The following is a 10,939-nucleotide window of genomic DNA, read 5'->3' on the forward strand; positions in this document are numbered from 1 at the left end:
TGTATATAGTCAGTGTGTATATATGTATGTGGTCGGTGTATATAGTCAGTGTGTATATATGTATGTGGTCGGTGTATATAGTCAGTGTGTATATATGTATCTGGAAGGTGTATATAGTCAGTGTGTATATATGTATGTGGTCAGTGTGTATATATATATATATATATATATATATATATATATATATATATATATATATGTATGTGGTCGGTGTATATAGTCAGTGTGTATATATGTATGTGGTCGGTGTATATAGTCAGTGTGTATATATGTATCTGGAAGGTGTATATAGTCAGTGTGTATATATGTATGTGGTCGGTGTATATAGTCAGTGTGTATATATGTATGTGGTCGGTGTATATAGTCAGTGTGTATATATATATATGTATGTGGTGGGTGTATATAGTCAGTGTGTATATATGTATGTGGTGGGTGTATATAGTCAGTGTGTATATATGTATCTGGTGGGTGTATATAGTCAGTGTGTATATAGTCAGTGTGTATATACGTATGTGGTGGGTGTATATAGTCAGTGTGTATATATGTATGTGGTCGGTGTATATAGTCAGTGTGTATATATGTATGTGGTCGGTGTATATAGTCAGTGTGTATATATATGTATGTGGTGGGTGTATATAGTCAGTGTGTATATATGTATGTGGTCGGTGTATATAGTCAGTGTGTATATATATGTATGTGGTGGGTGTATATAGTCAGTGTGTATATATGTATGTGGTGGGTGTATATAGTCAGTGTGTATATATGTATCTGGTCGGTGTGTATAGTCAGTGTGTATACATGTATCTGGTCGGTGTATATAGTCAGTGTGTATATATGTATGTGGTGGGTGTATATAGTCAGTGTGTATATATGTATGTGGTGGGTGTATATAGTCAGTGTGTATATATGTATCTGGTGGGTGTATATAGTCAGTGTGTATATAGTCAGTGTGTATATATGTATGTGGTGGGTGTATATAGTCAGTGTGTATACATGTATGTGGTCGGTGTATATAGTCAGTGTGTATATATGTGGTCGGTGTATATAGTCAGTGTGTATATATGTATCTGGTCGGTGTATATAGTCAGTGTGTATATATGTATGTGGTCGGTGTATATAGTCAGTGTGTATATATGTATGTGGTCGGTGTATATAGTCAGTGTGTATATATGTATGTGGTGGGTGTATATAGTCAGTGTGTATATATGTATGTGGTGGGTGTATATAGTCAGTGTGTATATATATGTATCTGGTCGGTGTATATAGTCAGTGTGTATATATGTATGTGGTCAGTGTATATAGTCAGTGTGTGTATATATGTATCTGGAAGGTGTATATAGTCAGTGTGTATATATGTATGTGGTCAGTGTATATAGTCAGTGTGTATATATGTATCTGGTCGGTGTATATAGTCAGTGTGTATACATGTATCTGGTCAGTGTATATAGTCAGTGTGTATATATATATGTATCTGGTCGGTGTATATAGTCAGTGTGTATATATGTATGTGGTCGGTGTATATAGTCAGTGTGTATACATGTATGTGATCGGTGTATATAGTCAGTGTGTATATATGTATGTGGTGGGTGTATATAGTCAGTGTGTATATATGTATGTGGTGGGTGTATATAGTCAGTGTGTATATATGTATGTGGTGGGTGTATATAGTCAGTGTGTATATATGTATGTGGTGGGTCTATATAGTCAGTGTGTATATATATGTATCTGGTCGGTGTATATAGTCAGTGCGTATATCTGTATGTGGTGGGTGTATATAGTCAGTGTGTATATATGTATGTGGTCGGTGTATATAGTCAGTGTGTATATATGTATGTGGTCGGTGTATATAGTCAGTGTGTATATATGTATGTGGTGGGTGTATATAGTCAGTGTGTATATATGTATCTGGTCGGTGTATATAGTCAGTGTGTATATATGTATGTGGTCGGTGTATATAGTCAGTGTGTATACATGTATGTGGTCGGTGTATATAGTCAGTGTGTATACATGTATCTGGTCTGTGTGTATATAGTCAGTGTGTATATATGTATGTGGTCGGTGTATATAGTCAGTGTGTATATATGTATGTGGTCGGTGTATATAGTCAGTGTGTATATATGTATGTGGTGGGTGTATATAGTCAGTGTGTATATATGTATGTGGTGGGTGTATATAGTCAGTGTGTATATATGTATGTGGTCGGTGTATATAGTCAGTGTGTATATATGTATGTGGTCGGTGTATATAGTCAGTGTGTATATATGTATGTGGTCGGTGTATATAGTCAGTGTGTATATATGTATGTGGTGGGTGTATATAGTCAGTGTGTATATATGTATGTGATCGGTGTATATAGTCAGTGTGTATACATGTATCTGGTGGGTGTATATAGTCAGTGTGTATATATGTATCTGGTGGGTGTATATAGTCAGTGTGTATATAGTCAGTGTGTATATATGTATGTGGTCGGTGTATATAGTCAGTGTGTATATATATATATATGTATCTGGTCGGTGTATATAGTCAGTGTGTATATATGTATGTGGTGGGTGTATATAGTCAGTGTGTATATATGTATGTGGTCGGTGTATATAGTCAGTGTGTATATATGTATGTGGTGGGGGTATATAGTCAGTGTGTGTATATATGTATCTGGAAGGTGTATATAGTCAGTGTGTATATATGTATGTGGTCGGTGTATATAGTCAGTGTGTATATATGTATGTGGTCGGTGTATATAGTCAGTGTGTATATATATATATGTATGTGGTGGGTGTATATAGTCAGTGTGTATATATGTATGTGGTGGGTGTATATAGTCAGTGTGTATATATGTATCTGGTGGGTGTATATAGTCAGTGTGTATATATGTATGTGGTGGGTGTATATAGTCAGTGTGTATATATGTATGTGGTGGGTGTATATAGTCAGTGTGTATATATGTGGTCGGTGTATATAGTCAGTGTGTATATATGTATGTGGTGGGTGTATATAGTCAGTGTGTATATATGTATGTGGTGGGTGTATATAGTCAGTGTGTATATATGTATCTGGTCGGTGTATATAGTCAGTGTGTATATATGTATGTGGTCGGTGTATATAGTCAGTGTGTATATATGTATGTGGTCGGTGTATATAGTCAGTGTGTATATATGTATCTGGAAGGTGTATATAGTCAGTGTGTATATATGTATGTGGTCAGTGTGTATATATATATATATATATATATATATATATATGTATGTGGTCGGTGTATATAGTCAGTGTGTATATATGTATGTGGTCGGTGTATATAGTCAGTGTGTATATATGTATCTGGAAGGTGTATATAGTCAGTGTGTATATATGTATGTGGTCGGTGTATATAGTCAGTGTGTATATATGTATGTGGTCGGTGTATATAGTCAGTGTGTATATATATATATGTATGTGGTGGGTGTATATAGTCAGTGTGTATATATGTATGTGGTGGGTGTATATAGTCAGTGTGTATATATGTATCTGGTGGGTGTATATAGTCAGTGTGTATATAGTCAGTGTGTATATACGTATGTGGTGGGTGTATATAGTCAGTGTGTATATATGTATGTGGTCGGTGTATATGGTCAGTGTGTATATATGTATGTGGTCGGTGTATATAGTCAGTGTGTATATATATGTATGTGGTGGGTGTATATAGTCAGTGTGTATATATGTATGTGGTCGGTGTATATAGTCAGTGTGTATATATATGTATGTGGTGGGTGTATATAGTCAGTGTGTATATATGTATGTGGTGGGTGTATATAGTCAGTGTGTATATATGTATCTGGTCGGTGTGTATAGTCAGTGTGTATACATGTATCTGGTCGGTGTATATAGTCAGTGTGTATATATGTATGTGGTGGGTGTATATAGTCAGTGTGTATATATGTATGTGGTGGGTGTATATAGTCAGTGTGTATATATGTATCTGGTGGGTGTATATAGTCAGTGTGTATATAGTCAGTGTGTATATATGTATGTGGTGGGTGTATATAGTCAGTGTGTATACATGTATGTGGTCGGTGTATATAGTCAGTGTGTATATATGTGGTCGGTGTATATAGTCAGTGTGTATATATGTATCTGGTCGGTGTATATAGTCAGTGTGTATATATGTATGTGGTCGGTGTATATAGTCAGTGTGTATATATGTATGTGGTCGGTATATATAGTCAGTGTGTATATATGTATCTGGTGGGTGTATATAGTCAGTGTGTATATATGTATGTGGTGGGTGTATATAGTCAGTGTGTATATATGTATGTGGTGGGTGTATATAGTCAGTGTGTATATATGTATCTGGTCGGTGTGTATAGTCAGTGTGTATACATGTATCTGGTCGGTGTATATAGTCAGTGTGTATATATGTATGTGGTGGGTGTATATAGTCAGTGTGTATATATGTATGTGGTGGGTGTATATAGTCAGTGTGTATATATGTATCTGGTGGGTGTATATAGTCAGTGTGTATATATGTATGTGGTCGGTGTATATAGTCAGGGTGTATATATGTATCTGGTGGGTGTATATAGTCAGTGTGTATATATGTATGTGGTGGGTGTATATAGTCAGTGTGTATATATGTATGTGGTCGGTGTATATAGTCAGTGTGTACATATGTATCTGGTGGGTGTATATAGTCAGTGTGTATATATGTATGTGGTGGGTGTATATAGTCAGTGTGTATATATGTATGTGGTCGGTGTATATAGTCAGTGTGTATATATATATATGTGGTCGGTGTATATAGTCAGTGTGTATATATGTATGTGGTGGGTGTATATAGTCAGTGTGTATATATGTATGTGGTCGGTGTATATAGTCAGTGTGTATATATGTATCTGGTCGGTGTATATAGTCAGTGTGTATATATGTATGTGGTGGGTGTATATAGTCAGTGTGTATATATGTATCTGGTCGGTGTATATAGTCAGTGTGTATATATGTATCTGGTCGGTGTATATAGTCAGTGTGTATATATGTATGTGGTCGGTGTATATATGTATCTGGTCGGTGTATATAGTCAGTGTGTATATATGTATCTGGTGGGTGTATATAGTCAGTGTGTATATATGTATGTGGTCGGTGTATATTGTCAGTGTGTATATATGTATCTGGTCGGTGTATATAGTCAGTGTGTATATATGTATGTGGTGGGTGTATATAGTCAGTGTGTATATATGTATCTGGTCGGTGTATATAGTCAGTGTGTATATATGTATGTGGTGGGTGTATATAGTCAGTGTGTATATATGTATGTGGTGGGTGTATATAGTCAGTGTGTATATATGTATCTGGTGGGTGTATATAGTCAGTGTGTATATATGTATGTGGTGGGTGTATATAGTCAGTGTGTATATATGTATGTGGTGGGTGTATATAGTCAGTGTGTATATATGTATGTGGTCGGTGTATATTGTCAGTGTGTATATATGTATCTGGTCGGTGTATATAGTCAGTGTGTATATATGTATGTGGTGGGTGTATATAGTCAGTGTGTATATATGTATGTGGTCGGTGTATATAGTCAGTGTGTATATATGTATGTGGTCGGTGTATATAGTCAGTGTGTATATATGTATGTGGTCAGTGTATATAGTCAGTGTGTATATATGTATGTGGTCGGTGTATATAGTCAGTGTGTATATATGTATGTGGTCGGTGTATATAGTCAGTGTGTATATATGTATGTGGTCGGTGTATATAGTCAGTGTGTATATATGTATGTGGTGGGGGTATATAGTCAGTGTGTGTATATATGTATCTGGTCGGTGTATATAGTCAGTGTGTATATATGTATGTGGTCGGTGTATATATGTATGTGGTCGGTGTATATAGTCAGTGTGTATATATGTATCTGGTCGGTGTATATAGTCAGTGTGTATACATGTATCTGGTCGGTGTATATAGTCAGTGTGTATATATGTATCTGGTGGGTGTATATAGTCAGTGTGTATATATGTATCTGGTGGGTGTATATAGTCAGTGTGTATATATGTATCTGGTCGGTGTATATAGTCAGTGTGTATACATGTATCTGGTCCGTGTATATAGTCAGTGTGTATATATGTATGTGGTTGGTGTATATAGTCAGTGTGTATACATGTATCTGGTGGGTGCATATAGTCAGTGTGTATATATGTATGTGGTGGGTGTATATAGTCAGTGTGTATATATGTATCTGGTGGGTGTATATAGTCAGTGTGTGTATATATCTATGTGGTCGGTGTATATAGTCAGTGTGTATATATGTATGTGGTCGGTGTATATAGTCAGTGTGTATATATGTATGTGGTGGGTGTATATAGTCAGTGTGTATATATGTATGTGGTCGGTGTATATAGTCAGTGTGTATATATGTATGTGGTCGGTGTATATAGTCAGTGTGTATATATGTATCTGGTCGGTGTGTATAGTCAGTGTGTATATATGTATGTGGTGGGTGTATATAGTCAGTGTGTATATATGTATCTGGTGGGTGTATATAGTCAGTGTGTATATAGTCAGTGTGTATATATGTATGTGGTGGGTGTATATAGTCAGTGTGTATATATGTATGTGGTGGGTGTATATAGTCAGTGTGTATATATGTATCTGGTGGGTGTATATAGTCAGTGTGTATATAGTCAGTGTGTATATATGTATGTGGTCAGTGTATATAGTCAGTGTGTATATATGTATGTGGTCGGTGTATATAGTCAGTGTGTATATATGTATGTGGTCGGTGTGTATATAGTCAGTGTGTATATATGTATGTGGTCGGTGTATATAGTCAGTGTGTATATATATGTATGTGATCGGTGTATATAGTCAGTGTGTATATATGTATCTGGTGGGTGTATATAGTCAGTGTGTATATATGTATCTGGTCGGTGTATATAGTCAGTGTGTATACATGTATCTGGTGGGTGTATATAGTCAGTGTGTATATATGTATGTGGTTAGTGTATATAGTCAGTGTGTATATATGTGGTCGGTGTATATAGTCAGTGTGTATATATGTGGTCGGTGTATATAGTCAGTGTGTATATATGTATGTGGTCGGTGTATATAGTCAGTGTGTATATATGTATGTGGTCGGTGTATATAGTCAGTGTGTATATATGTATGTGGTCGGTGTATATAGTCAGTGTGTATATATGTATGTGGTCGGTGTATATAGTCAGTGTGTATATATGTATGTGGTCGGTGTATATAGTCAGTGTGTATATATGTATCTGGTGGGTGTATATAGTCAGTGTGTGTATATATGTATCTGGTCGGTGTATATAGTCAGTGTGTATATATGTATCTGGTCGGTGTATATAGTCAGTGTGTATATATGTATGTGGTGGGTGTATATAGTCAGTGTGTATATATGTATGTGGTCGGTGTATATAGTCAGTGTGTATATATGTATGTGATCGGTGTATATAGTCAGTGTGTATACATGTATCTGGTGGGTGTATATAGTCAGTGTGTATATATGTATCTGGTGGGTGTATATAGTCAGTGTGTATATAGTCAGTGTGTATATATGTATGTGGTCGGTGTATATAGTCAGTGTGTATATATGTATGTGGTCGGTGTATATAGTCAGTGTGTATATATGTATGTGGTCGGTGTATATAGTCAGTGTGTATATATGTATGTGGTCGGTGTATATAGTCAGTGTGTATATATGTATGTGGTCAGTGTATATAGTCAGTGTGTATATATGTATGTGGTCGGTGTATATAGTCAGTGTGTATATATGTATGTGGTGGGTGTATATATGTATGTGGTCAGTGTATATAGTCAGTGTGTATATATGTATGTGGTCGGTGTATATAGTCAGTGTGTATATATGTATGTGGTCGGTGTATATAGTCAGTGTGTATATATGTATCTGGTCGGTGTATATAGTCAGTGTGTATACATGTATCTGGTCGGTGTATATAGTCAGTGTGTATACATGTATCTGGTCGGTGTATATAGTCAGTGTGTATACATGTATGTGGTCGGTGTATATAGTCAGTGTGTATATATGTATCTGGTCGGTGTATATAGTCAGTGTGTATATATGTATGTGGTCGGTGTATATAGTCAGTGTGTATATATTATGTGGTCGGTGTATATAGTCAGTGTGTATATATGTATGTGGTCGGTGTATATAGTCAGTGTGTATATATGTATCTGGTCGGTGTATATAGTCAGTGTGTATATATGTATGTGGTCGGTGTATATAGTCAGTGTGTATATATGTATGTGGTCGGTGTATATAGTCAGTGTGTATATATGTATCTGGTCGGTGTATATAGTCAGTGTGTATATATGTATCTGGTCGGTGTATATAGTCAGTGTGTATACATGTATCTGGTCGGTGTATATAGTCAGTGTGTATATATGTATCTGGTCGGTGTATATAGTCAGTGTGTATATATGTATGTGGTCAGTGTATATAGTCAGTGTGTATATATGTATGTGGTCGGTGTATATAGTCAGTGTGTATATATGTATGTGGTCGGTGTATATAGTCAGTGTGTATATATGTATGTGGTCGGTGTATATAGTCAGTGTGTATACATGTATCTGGTCGGTGTATATAGTCAGTGTGTATATATGTATCTGGTCGGTGTATATAGTCAGTGTGTATACATGTATCTGGTCGGTGTATATAGTCAGTGTGTATATATGTATGTGGTCGGTGTATATAGTCAGTGTGTATATATGTATGTGGTCGGTGTATATAGTCAGTGTGTATATATGTATGTGGTCGGTGTATATAGTCAGTGTGTATATATGTATGTGGTCGGTGTATATAGTCAGTGTGTATATATGTATCTGGTCGGTGTATATAGTCAGTGTGTATATATGTATCTGGTCGGTGTATATAGTCAGTGTGTATACATGTATCTGGTCGGTGTATATAGTCAGTGTGTATATATGTATCTGGTCGGTGTATATAGTCAGTGTGTATACATGTATCTGGTCGGTGTATATAGTCAGTGTGTATACATGTATGTGATCGGTGTATATAGTCAGTGTGTATACATGTATCTGGTCGGTGTGTATAGTCAGTGTGTATATATGTATGTGGTCGGTGTATATAGTCAGTGTGTATATATGTATGTGGTCGGTGTATATAGTCAGTGTGTATATATGTATGTGGTCGGTGTATATAGTCAGTGTGTATACATGTATGTGATCGGTGTATATAGTCAGTGTGTATACATGTATCTGGTCTGTGTGTATATAGTCAGTGTGTATATATGTATCTGGTCGGTGTATATAGTCAGTGTGTATATATGTATGTGGTGGGTGTATATAGTCAGTGTGTATATATGTATGTGGTCGGTGTATATAGTCAGTGTGTATATATGTATGTGGTGGGTGTATATAGTCAGTGTGTGTATATATGTATCTGGTCGGTGTATATAGTCAGTGTGTATATATGTATGTGGTCGGTGTATATAGTCAGTGTGTATATATGTATGTGGTGGGTGTATATAGTCAGTGTGTATACATGTATGTGATCGGTGTATATAGTCAGTGTGTATATATGTATGTGGTGGGTGTATATAGTCAGTGTGTGTATATATGTATCTGGTCGGTGTATATAGTCAGTGTGTATATATGTATGTGGTCGGTGTATATAGTCAGTGTGTATATATGTATGTGGTGGGTGTATATAGTCAGTGTGTATACATGTATGTGGTCAGTGTATATAGTCAGTGTGTATATATGTATGTGGTGGGTGTATATAGTCAGTGTGTATACATGTATGTGGTCGGTGTATATAGTCAGTGTGTATAAATGTGGTCGGTGTATATAGTCAGTGTGTATATATGTATGTGGTGGGTGTATATAGTCAGTGTGTATATATGTATGTGGTCGGTGTATATAGTCAGTGTGTATATATGTATCTGGTCGGTGTATATAGTCAGTGTGTATACATGTATCTGGTCGGTGTATATAGTCAGTGTGTATACATGTATGTGATCGGTGTATATAGTCAGTGTGTATACATGTATCTGGTCGGTGTGTATAGTCAGTGTGTATACATGTATCTGGTCGGTGTATATAGTCAGTGTGTATATATGTATGTGGTCGGTGTATATAGTCAGTGTGTATATATGTATGTGGTCGGTGTATATAGTCAGTGTGTATATATGTATGTGGTGGGTGTATATAGTCAGTGTGTATATATGTATGTGGTGGGTGTATATAGTCAGTGTGTATACATGTATGTGGTCGGTGTATATAGTCAGTGTGTATATATGTATGTGGTGGGTGTATATAGTCAGTGTGTATATATGTATGTGGTCGGTGTATATAGTCAGTGTGTATATATGTATGTGGTCGGTGTATATAGTCAGTGTGTATATATGTATCTGGTCGGTGTATATAGTCAGTGTGTATACATGTATCTGGTCGGTGTATATAGTCAGTGTGTATATATGTATGTGGTCGGTGTGTGCCGGGCTGTGGATACGTCCTGTATATAGGTGACAGTAGACATGTTTTTAATAGAGGAGACAGCGCAGACTGTATATACCTGACAGTGGAAATATATTGGGAGACACCAGCCCCATCCTCACATTCCGAGCACACGGACATTGTATAAGATAGAAGCTGCAGGTATTTCCCGCTCAGCCCCCGCTCCAGTATAATCCAGGAAGAGCCGAGATATTATGGAGGATTTAGCGCCGGCTCCTCAGGAGTGTGACTGCGCCGCTACTGACTCACCCCGGAAGTCATCAGCCCCTCAGCGGTATTATTTCCGGTCGGTAGAACTCTCCTCAGCGCGTTAAACGCTACAACCCTGGCTGTTTGTGATTGGCTCACTGCCCAGACAATAGTTAGTTTGCCCAAAAGCAATATGGCGGCATAGTTTCTGGATATTAATACGCATGCGCAAAATAGTCACTCTTGCACCGTTATGTACGGTGGCGGC

The 10,939-nt window shown here is 36.6% G+C and overlaps 1 protein-coding gene across 1 annotated transcript in view; it reads right to left on the bottom strand.

Annotated features, from left to right (window-relative positions):
- The window catches only part of LOC142663093 (uncharacterized), an 81,950-nt gene extending 71,226 nt beyond the window's left edge, over nt 1–10,724 (bottom strand). Inside the window, exon 1 of the mRNA XM_075841396.1 lies at nt 10,541–10,724. The gene's annotated coding sequence lies outside the window, so the exon portion shown is untranslated. The remainder of the gene's footprint in view (nt 1–10,540) is intronic.
- Nucleotides 10,725–10,939: the final 215 nt, after the last annotated feature.

The sequence above is a fragment of the Rhinoderma darwinii genome, chromosome 11 (assembly GCF_050947455.1).
Source record: "Rhinoderma darwinii isolate aRhiDar2 chromosome 11, aRhiDar2.hap1, whole genome shotgun sequence".
NCBI classification, from domain to species: domain Eukaryota; kingdom Metazoa; phylum Chordata; class Amphibia; order Anura; family Rhinodermatidae; genus Rhinoderma; species Rhinoderma darwinii.